Here is an 11,700-nt window from a genome sequence, read left to right as displayed (position 1 = left end):
TTTAAGAGCAAAACAAGGTAAAGGTTTGAGCCATTCACCACTATAATGTACAATAATATATTTGTCTATAAATGGAGCTGTTGCAACTAAATACCACCCTCTTTGTAAAGTGAATAAATATACATCTCCTTTACCAAGTACCTGTCCTGTGGTGTTTGTTGAGAGAGACTGTAGGTAGCTTAAGGGTGGTGGTGAAGAATGAAACGTTCTTTGTAGAAAGCAGATTTCTGGTGGAGGAGGAAACCAACCCATAAGGTTACAGTGCTCTGCAGAGCGTTAATTGTTATTGATTTCTTAGCTCCCTATGTGTCAGTCCTGTCTGTGGGTTTGTGCCCTGCTCGGGGACTGCATTGGGGTCACAGCGTTGTCTGGAGGCGCAGGGGGTTGTTGTCAAAGCTGGAAGGGACATGCTCTGTCTTTGGAGAGCTGGAGGTAGAAGGGCAGCAGCTGGAGGCTTCCAGTCTATGGAGGGTTTTAACCGACAGTAAATTAGTGTCTTAATAATTCGTAAACCTGGGCTTTTATTTAATTTCTGAGATGCTGTGAAAATAAATGCCAACACTCGTGCACTGTCTGTACTCACATGAGCCACCAAATTGGGCTGAAGCGATGTGTAAGTTTTTAACTGGCACTGATGTTCCTATGTGCAGGCTTCAAGTCTGGGATCATCAAGGGATGTGAATGAAGATCTGTGGCATCTGGGATGAGCGCCAGTCTGTGGAGAGTTTGGGATGTGGAGTTGACAGGTGGAGCAGCTGCATTTTGGTTCTGCAAGGTTCTTCCATGCATCTGCATTCCAGCCTTTCCAGATGTCAAAGCGGCAGCCCCGGGTTGGGGTCCGAGCAGGCTGAGCATCTTCTTGGTGGACCTACCACCCCTCCCCATCACACTTCGAATTTCAGTGTTACCTGTGTCTGTCCTCACAGTGCACCAGAAACTGTTGGAGGAGTGGAGCTGCGGGAGAACCTGGCAGCAGGAAGAGGAGGGGGATTTTGAGAACATTTTGTTCGGTCTTCTGTCTCGCTGACGCTCAGATTCTGCAAATCTCTTTTAATATCAGATCACGAGCTGGTAGTTCTGGTCTTCTACTCCGGTGTTAACGGCAGCTGGGTCATGCTGTCCTCTGAGGCTGTAGCATCTTCGAGGAGCTGTTGTGTGTGAAACCGTTTGGGTATGGCAGCTGCAAGCAGTCAGGCTGGTTGTTCCAAAAATTTCCCTCACTTTAGAGCTGAAAACTGGCAGTTCTGTGCCATTTCTAATCCTCACAACTATTTATCTGTAAAGCCAACTCTCGGCCAGTTGATGACTGCGCCGTTTGTGTCTTTGTCTCCCAAAGGTGCAGCAGCATCTGGAGAAGGAGGCTGGAAAATGGGGTAGGTCCTCCCTTGCAGCCCTAATCCTGGTATTTTTGGAGCAGTGAAGAGAGTCAGGAGGACAGATTGCCCACTCATTTGGAGCAGAGGAGGCTGGATAAGGGTTTGCATAAAGAGTCCAAGGTGCGTCCAGAGCAAGCCTCCATGGTTGAGCAGTCAACAAATCAACGGGGTGGAAACTCAGAGGTGTACTTTTCTTTTTATTTGCCTAATAAGTAACGTGTCCCATTTGTAGGTGTGTATTTAAGGTTTTTCCAGGCACCGCTTCACAGTGTAAGCGATTTTTTTTCATGTGGTGGTGGCCTTATTTCCAGGATGTAGAAGGAAATAAACTTTGAATGCGCTAAGGAGCGATACCACAGGTGGCCAAGGGGTGTCACACCAGCTCCACAAAAAGTCCTCGCGTTCCCGGGCTGCAAGTGCAACCTGTGTGACTCCAGCCTTTGAGGGCGGGCACAATCTCGTTGTTGCTAAATGCATCCTGCAGTAAGCCCGTGTGGCTCCCAGTCTCGCCTCTCGTTAAGGTTCTACTCCAAAGAGACTTAGTACCACACCAGGACTTGGTGCAAGAGGTGCTTGTTGCCTCTTTTGCTAAACATAGCAGTTTTGCATCTGATTCTCAGAAGTTTGGTACGGGAATAAGAGCTGCCCGTGTGGGATGTGCAGCTGTGTCTTTTAAAGGTCCTGCTGCATAAGAGCTTGGATTAAGGGTCTTGTTAAGGGTCCTGCTGTGTAAGGACTCCACTTGCTTGGAGTGTGGATGTTTTGGACTCCCTGTGTGCTACGGGAAGTGATTTAATTGGTTTTAAAAAACAAAACTTTTTTTTTTTTCTTCATCCTTTAAATTACTTTTGCTAATAGCTTCTCTGTCCCAAAATAACTATCTCGGTGGCATTGGTTAAGAAGAAGCAAACAAAAGCAAAACATGCAGTTGGAGATGGAGCAGAGGAGGAGGAAGACATGGAAAGGGAGAAAAGAAGGAAAAATTTAGGGTGCACAACTAGTTCTTAGAAATTCCTGGCTACTGGGAACATCAGCATGTCAGCATTTGAAAACTGCACATGAAAATTATGGAGATGGCATTTAGCTTGATAGCCAAGTTATAGTTTAGGCTGTTTTGTGATGACACAAGGGATTGGTGCTGTATTCACCCTTCTTTGCGTGGGAGGGAACTGTGTGGTGGTAAGGAAAACTCACTCTGTCCACTGTTTTCACCTTTTAACCCTTTAACACATGCATAAACTAAGATTAAGTCTCTAAGAAGCTTATCTGTGGCCTTTGGGATGTTGGTTCCCCGCTCCCTGGAAGGAGGGGGCTGGAGAGAGGTGACTGTGGCAGACACTCTGTGTCCTTGCAAGTGTGTCCAACCTCACAGCCGTGGGACCTTGATGAACCATCCAGAAGACTCTCCGCTTCCCTGGCTTGTAAGAAAGCCAGATATTTTGTGGGTTAATTTATGGTGGGAGGCTTAAAACTTCAGTTTTGCTTTAGAGAGCAGTATGATTGACCCCGTAAGGAAAAATTTGTTCCTACATCTCCACTCTACTGAAAGTGGGTGGTTGCTACTTTGTCTGGTTGCCAGGTGGCCATAGCCTTCCAGTTTAGGATTGGGATCAGTCTCACCATCTCCTTCCCGGCATGCAGGTCCTGGGTGTGAAGGAGTCACACAGCCGGGAGGGCTGCTGGAGCTGTGGTTTGGAGGTGACGATGTAAAGCAGGGACTGGTAACATTAAGTTACGGTGTCTGGATGCCTCAGCTCTTATGCTGGGACAGCTGTGGTGTTTTTCAGTTCGTTTAAACATCTGTAAGGGCTTGTTTTGAACTGGAAAGAGAGATCCATCCCTGTTGGTGTTGCAGAAATAACGTGGGAAGCCATTGCGCTTGAGCAGAGGAAATAAACTGCAAAATGTGTTTGGTTGTTGCCAGCATGATTGTTTTTTGACTCAACTGCTGCCTAAAACATAGTCTCTTTCTTGGATCTTTTTCCAAAACTACCTTATACCCAGCCCTTGCAAAATCAAGAAGATTGTAAAGAAAATCCTGCTTGGAAGAGAGCCTGGGCCTCTGTATGAGGAAAATTTTGTCCTAGTATCTTCATCTCTGCTTCTGTTTTGGCAGCAAGATACAAAATTGCTCGGCGAGGAGGTATGAGAGATAAATAAGATTTGTGTGAGTGAATCTCACGTTATCTAGGAGGGAAAGTGAAGTCATGGTCAGACCTGGAGCCTACCCAAAGCTCCTCTAATCATGGAGATGGGGTTAACTACGTTATTTCAAATACCTTGGCTCAGTACCTTAGTGCTCTTAAGTTATTTAGGAATAACTTACGGAATTAATGGCGCATTTTGTCCTTGAGTAGAAATTATTTCCCTTAAGCTCCCTGAGGGCTTTAAAGGAAGAGGGTTGTCTCTAGGTTCCTCCCATGACGGTAATTGCACACACAAGCTTAGGACCCCCTTGATCTTTGCGTCCCTGAACTGGAGGACTGTTTGCATTCATCAGCCTCAGACAGCACTTGTCTGTTGGTTATTTTAGTGATTTCCCAAAGCACCTGCAATAAAACAGACGACAGTATTTCAGGGCCTGATGGCACTTTTCAGAAGGCTTGTGTGTTTGTCATGCTCTCTCGCACACAGTAAACTCATTCCTTATATTCAGCTGTTGGCCGATGGGGGGCAATAAATGATTTATAACCACGGCAACAGTTGCTGTGGGAAACTGGCATCAACAAGAATCTTTTTCATGTCCACCTCAATGAAAGTATTAAAAAAATCTTCCCGCTCTGAATCGGGTGAGACCATTTGTGACACTTCCCAAAAAGATGGTGTAGAGGTAAGTCAGATTGAAATGATATCATGCAGAGTGTCCGGCACAGGAACCAATAACCCTTTCAACCCTCAAGCTGGAAGTTCCTGTAATCAGATCAGAGAAATATTTTCTGCCCCCAGCTGGGTATTCTGAGGAAGGGGGGTTGACAGCAAAGGTTGGCAGAACCTGCTTTTGCTGGAGTTGCACCGTGTTGGTTCAGAGGTTTCTGTGATGCAAAAAAATCTCACGGTGTGAACTCGGGAACCAGGAACACGGGTATTTGTAGCCACTGTTTCAGCTGACTGGCTGCCAGCACTCGTCGGTTGGAAGGAGCTTGGGTCCTCTCCAAACCTCTGGTTCTCTGAAGCTTTATTGTGCCTCCAGGCTCCTCAAAGCAAGGTGTATAGCTGAAATGGAGTTTGCAGATACAACTAAAGATTTGGAAAAGGGGTACATTCGGTGAAGGAAACTAAGAGGTTGAAGGAAGGCTGTTCTGGAAAATATGAACTCTGGTGGATGCTTGAAACTAAATGACTTTACCCTTAAATAAAGGGAGTTTCAATGTGACAATTCCTTTTCTACAGGAATTTCCAGTGAAATACTTCCATGTTTATAGGAAGGGTTTTTCCCTCCATGTGTAAATAAATTTCTCCCTAAGGTAATTCCACAGAAGAGCCGCTTTGTAAGGCACAGCTTGCTGCTGCGTCATGAAGAGGTCTGATAACAATTTTGGAGCTCAGTTGGTGCTTCCCCCGCCCCACTTCCACAAATCCTAACGTAATTTACCAATCTTTGCTTATTCTAGATGATTTTTCTTCTGGTAATGTGTATTAGTGCCGTGATGACCACTGCTAGAAACTGCAAGCAGAAGAACTGCAACTGTCCGCTCGGCACCCAGCACGCTCCTGAGTGCACAGGAGGCTTTGGCTGCACATCCCTGGATCTTCCAAAGGCACCTGATGCATGATGTGCTGAACCTCTGAAAGAAGGGAAAAAATAGTGTTTACATTTCTATACAATTTAAGGCCTGAGTGGAACAGCACTAGGTGGCATCCAGGTCCTTCTTGGTGCTTCCAAGATGCTGCAAGGAGGAAACTGCGCTGCAACCACTGGTGGGCTGTTTAACATCCTTCTCCCGTGTCCCCAAGGCCAACCTGGTCTCTGCACCACAGGTCAGAACCGCATGGGTCACTGCGCTTTGTGGACGATCTCCTTTTAGTCTGGCTGCCTTTTAGGAGAAGTGTGTCTTATTACGGGTGTAAGGTTGCTCTGAGCTCAGAAGTGGTGTCTTGAATCCTTTGCTGCTTTTTTGGAAGCTTGCCGTTTGAAATAAGACTTCAGTTCAACTTGGAAATGGTACATTTGCAGAAGAAAAAAAAAGAATTTTGAGCAGACTAATAGTTTGATGCACAAAAAAGGCAGAGGGTGAAGTGAATGATAAGGGAGGGAAAAACTGAAGAGAAAACTTGAAGGTTTTGGACTGCTTTTATTGGGGAGAGGCTAAAGCATTTTATTTTAGTAGTCTAACGGAACTGCTGGTATTTTTTTTTCTTTGGAATTGATTTTTTTAAACTGACTTAAATATTTTCATTGATTCTCCTTTAAGTACCCATAAAAAAATGCCCACTTATGTCAGTTTTGGGGTTTTTTTTTGTGGTAGGGGTGGTTGTTGTCTGGTTTTTATTTTTCAATTCAAGTCTACTGGATTCATCCACCTTCAATTTGGATTTCAAACTGAAAATTGTGTTTCCCACTCAGTGCTGGTGAGGAGAGCTGCAGTGGGCAGTCATGCAAATGAAATCCTGTTCCAGAGCTGCTCGCTCTTCCAACCCTATCGTCTAAACATGAGGAGGAATCTCTTTACTTTGAGGGTGGCAGAGCCCTGGAAGAGGCTGCCCAGAGAGGTGGTGGAGTCTCCTTCTCTGGAGTCATTCAAAACCTGCCTGAACACGCTCCTGTGCAACTTGCTCTGGGTGACCCTGCTTTGGCAGGGGGTTGGACTAGATGATCTCCTCCAGAGGTCCCTTCCAACCCCTATCATTCTGTGATTCTCCAGATGTGATGCTCTCGGTTCTTCATGTTATTCAGAGCTGCTCTGGGAAGCAGCCATGTTCCTGGAACTAGTCATAGTCCAGCATTTGAAAATTGGATGTGTTGATAACAGTGCTGTAATCCAAACTATTTTGGGAAGGGGACCAAATGTCAGATTGCTTCTGTTGCTGGGCCAGGCAATGAAACACCTGATATACCCTCAGAGGGGGATGTATAGCTTTTGGGGATTGTGAGGGACAAAATAACCACCAAGGCAAGTTTTTCTTGTCTTTCGGTCTGCAGCTCCAAACTGTTGGTTGCTTTGCAAAATGGTGGGGAAAATGCAGCTAATGCAAGAGCGCTGTAATGCTCCAGCTCCCTCTGTGCTGCCTGGGATCTGGCCCCGGCCCTTTCTGGTCCGTCACGCAGCCAAGCCTCAGTGTGTGCCCCTCTGAATGTGACTTTTTGGCTCTTTGTCTTGTGCTACGTCAGTGTGTCTTCACTGTGGGGAAGGCTGTTGAGATGTTCTTAAAATGTTGGGAGTGACAGGAAAAAAAAGACAGATGATGGCTTTTTAAGTAAAGCGGTGATAGCACTTTTGGAAATACAGAGAACTCAGGGACCATAAAGGATGCCAATCCAGTCCTTGTGAGAAGATATCTGTAGAAAAGGGAGTTGAATAAGCATGGTCTATGTGTTCCAATTAATTTGTACAGTGCGTTTCTTTGGTGCATTAAGATTTGCTAGCGTGTGCAGAATCTCAGCTTTCATTGATTTCTAAGTGTACTTTTAGTTCCTGTGGCTTCAAAAAGCACCTCCCAAGAGAACCAACCCTAATTTATTGGTAAAGAGGCTGAATATGCAGGTGGTCTGAAACAGCAAGTCCTCATTCTTTGCTGGCTGGTGTGCCAGTCTTAAAACATGGTGAGGTTGCCTTGTTGTCCACGCTTAGCCCTTTCCCTTCTGGTAGGGACTAGTGTGAAAAGGGGAGGGGATCTGAGCAAAATGCTGAGGTTAGGGCAGGGAGAGCCATATTTCTGGGCGGCCGTTATGTTCCTCAGAGAGTAACTGCAAAAAACCTGTTCTAAATAAATGCCTCCATTAGTTCCTCTGTAAAGTTCATATTCCTCCTTTGATCTTTCCACAAATCTGTTGAAGACAGTGATGGTTGTGGTGTGGCATTTGCCACAGTTGAAACTGCTGCTCTAGACTGAAGCATGCAGTTAAATACATTGCAGAGGGTGCCCTTTTCAGAGGGTCTGATACTGCCACTGGTAGGTGCTGGGTGGAGAAAAGAAACTAGTGGAGAGTGCAACCAATGTGCTGGAGGCCCAGGAGAGTCATAGATGACATCTGCTGAGGCTGTAGAGAGCTGGCAAACTGCTGGAGGGAGTTCCACACACAACGCTGAGGCCGGGTATGGGAGCTGATGTCACTGTGCCACTCAGGAGAGGAAATGACTGATTACACGAGGTAATCTCCTCTAACGTTGAGGCCAAAGATTTATTGTCTCCTGAAGATTTAAGATTAGAGCTTTAATTGCGTCTGCTAAGAAATGCCCTGAACGTCAAAAATAGGGCTTGCTGAAGGGGGCTCCAAGTGTCAGCGCATTATGGCTGTTGAAGGATTAGATTAGAGTAGATTCTCCTGTACAAATCTTCCTTCCATTAACCTCCCCAGTCAGCTTGACGCTTTCAGTTGCTGGATTAGCATCTCCTAAGAATGTCTGCTCTTGTTCCTCTCAGCATCCCTCCATTTGTCAGTAATTCCTTTGGTTATCACCTCTTGCTTGCCAGGACCAAATAAACAGCGCCATTTAAAAAACAGCATTTAATGCTGTTCTGTATGATAGAGCTGTAATATCTTGGAGAGGAAGCTTGTGGGGGGGTGCCTCACCTGCTCCAGCTATCTTAACTGCAGCATTTGGCATTTCTGTACTCTAAAAGGGTTTAAAGTATGGTTTCATGGGGAACAATTCCAGCTCAGTATGTGGAGAAAGGAAAGGCTGATGGAGCAGAAGGGAGGGGGGTGTGTGTGTGTGCGCGCGCAAGAAATCCTTGTTCATTAGAGGCAGGGGGGAAACAAAAAATGAGCAACTGTGCAAGTTCAACTCATGCCTTGAGGGAAGAACTTGAGTGCAGCCCCGCAATTTCCTTTTAGAAATATGAATACAGCTGCAAGTGATGGGAAGTCTTAAACCAGCTGCAGATACCTTCCCTTGCTTTCCAGGCCTTGCCAAAGGGGCCCTCTAGGAGTTGTCATAGTGCTTTATTACTGGTACCTATTGCCTTTGTATCTGAGCCATCTCAGAGTAATTAGAGTGGGTTTTGCAGAGTGGGTTTGGGTTTTGTTGGTCACCCCACAATTCTCATGGATCTCGCAGGGAGATCCTACATTTTTCATCCCCTCTTGTCACTGCGGTGCCAGTGAAGCGATGTCACCTGTGGTGGGCTCACCTCAGCCGGCTACCAGCCACCCTCTTGCTCCCTGTCCTCAATGGGACAGCGGGGGAGGAAATAAGGTGAAAAAAAGCTCATGGGCAGAGATAAACACAGGGAGATCACATACCCATTTACCATCATGGGCAAAACAGACCCGGCTTGGGGAAAATGAATTTATTGCCAGTTAAAAGAGATTTGGATGGTGAGAAACAAAGGCAAAAGCGACACAGCACTTTTTTCCCTCTGCTGTGTCCTAGACTGAACTTCACCCCTTCCTTCCTGACGCCTCTGCCTTCCCTCTCCCCCTCCATGGGGTGGCACTGGGGGCTGTGGCCACTCCATAATGGCTCCTCTCTGCTACTCATTCCTCCTCACACTCTTCTCCTGCCCCAGCGTGGGCTGCAGTCCTTCAGGATGAACAGGTCCTCCCCGGGCCATGGCTTTCTTCAGGATGTATTTGCTCTGCTGGGGTCATCCATGGGCTGAGTGTCGACACCTGCAACGCCACGGCCTCCTCTCTGGGGGCTGCAGGGGCCATCCCTGCTCCAACACCTGCAGCACCTCCTGCCCTCCTCGGACCTCAGGGCTTTTTTTCCTCGCTTTTTTCCCCTCACAGTTCTCTGTCTTCGTGGCATTCACCCTTCCATTGACACATTTTGCCCAGGGGGGCCACCAGGGCAATGAGGGGCTGAGGGGCCTGGCCCTGAGCAGCATGGCCTGCCCTGGCCTCTCCTCACAGAGCCCGCCCTGCGGCCCCCGCTCCAGCCAGCTCTGGTTTTGGAGCTGTGACCACCACCTGGTATGTAGCAGCACTGCGTTATGGAGCTTGAGAAGGTATTTATAAATAAAATCTTGATTTTACGTGGCTGCGAAGGGCTGTGAAATTGGCCAGTTGAAAATTAGGCAGAGGCCTGCAAGAGGAATGAAGCTGCTGCTAATTTAACCGGGCTTTTTCCCAGGGGTGGGAGACGAGGCCTGCTCAGTCAGGAATGTGTGAACTGAGAGGTGAGATGGACCTCAGGTCACCTGCCTTGGCCAGAGTCCCCTCTCTGGCCGTCCTGGGCTCGGGGTTTTGGAGCAAGGCCGGGAGAGCCCTGCTCTGGGCAGAGAGAATATTTCATCCTCATGGAGGGCATAAACCCAGCCCCGATCTCTGCTCCAGAGTGCTTGATGCGAGCTGACAGGAAATTTATGAATTAGACAAGAACTGAAGATCCCCAAGGGAGCTAGTTTCCAGTCACACCTCTGTTCAGATCCCCAGGACCCCTCCTTGAAACTTCAGCTGCTCAGGGAAACAAAGCAAATGAACCCAGCCCTGACCTGTCAAGGCTCTTTTACCTCACTCTCAGTGGAGTCATCCAGAGTGCAGACTCTCTTTAAATCAAGTTTATATAAGCTCTTAATTACACAGCTTAAAAAAAAAATAATAATGAAGCAATGGCCAGATGTGAAACAGGGTAAGACATTGTCTCCTGTTTGGAAGGAGGAGGTAGAGGGTTTTGCACTATTGAAGTGCCACACGAGTCTGCAGGCTTTGTGGTTGTTGGTCAGGAGACTGCTGGTATGTTAAATGTGTTGGAAGGGTCTCGTGATGAGCTGGCAAAACCCTGCAGCCTGGTTCTTCTTCCTCCTACAGCTGTCCTTCAGGAGAGGCCAGGGCAATGCTTCAGTTGGGTGAAACAAGGACAAGGCTGCGAATGGATGGGCATCAATGCACTCCTTCAGCTCCACCACTGAGACATGCAGTTGTTTGGGCCTTGTGTGCTCTGACATGGCCATGAGCAGAAGATTTTCCCTTTGGAGGTAGCAGTGTGCCAGGGGAAGCTCCCAGGGGTCTGGGGCTGTGGAAGTGTGGTCTTGTGTCCTTCTAGGCACTGGGAAACAGAAATGCCTTCTCCAGTGTTATCCAAGCAGTTGCAGAGCACCTGAATATCTGTCTAGTAGGATACACTCATAAAAACGTATGCTTGGATGCCGCTATACCTTCTTTTGCAGCAAATGACTGCTTTGGCCAGAACTTCAGACTCACTAGGAGTCCTATGATGAAATACTAATAGAGCAGGCTGAATGGATTGAAGAAAGGTTGGTTTATGTTTTTTTGTGGATAAAATGCATGATCTGTTGTGATATCTTCTGGGAAAATCTGTGTTGTGGTTGCCGCAACATAGGAGGTTTTTTGCCTAGCTACTGGTTTGCTCAGAGAGATATTCAGAAATTGCAAAGATTCAAGAGTTTTAGTACATATAATTGCTTGCTCAAAATTCAAACCGAAAAGCAGCTGTAATTTAGGGTTCGTTTTGTTTCTGGGTTTTTTTGCCCATTTCAGTTACTTAGGAAGCAGCAACAATGCCATATGGCTTGGGCACCCACTTGTGCATGTTCCACGAGCGCAGAGGCAGCAGTGTGGTGAATTGCTCCAAGAATAATTACTCAGCTGAATGTTGCTTCTGTGAGCTATTTGGAAAATATTTGCTAATAATCAGTTTCGGCATAAAAGTCAGTATTGGTTTGTGGATAGCAAAATGAGCTATATTTGTCAGCTAATTTATTCACAGACATTTCAACCCAAACTTGTTTTTCTAAACAAAGAAAATATCTGTGTCAATAGATATCGTTTTACTTTAAAACTTGAGAGCTTTATAAGCTCTTACCTGAACCAGCAGCTTAGTTAAAACTTTCACAAAGCAGCTTATTCCTTTAAATACTCAGCAGTAGAATTAAATAGCTGTTGAGAGAAACAAAAGATTTTGAAAAGAAAATGAGGAAATCATCAGTAGGAGTTCTGAAGTCTGGTTGCCTCAATTCCTTGAGTGGCAATCTAGGTGAGCCTTTTCCTTGAGAAGTGGCAAATGAGGACTTACCATCCGTAAGTGCAAAGCCCAGATGAGAAACAGGAATTATCCTGTTTCAGCGAGACAGTTGCGGTGTCAGGCTGTACAGATTCCTTGAATATTGGAGGAAGGAACAAGCACTGCGCTGCGTGTGTGTTCGCTTGTTCTTGCAAGGTTCTCCAGAACCACGAGGCTGGCATTTGTGTTTATTATAG

This window comes from Numenius arquata, chromosome 2 (genome assembly GCF_964106895.1).
Source record: "Numenius arquata chromosome 2, bNumArq3.hap1.1, whole genome shotgun sequence".
NCBI classification, from domain to species: Eukaryota; Metazoa; Chordata; class Aves; order Charadriiformes; family Scolopacidae; genus Numenius; species Numenius arquata.
The sequence above is the reverse complement of the archived record's forward strand: the minus strand, read 5'-3'. Positions refer to the sequence as shown.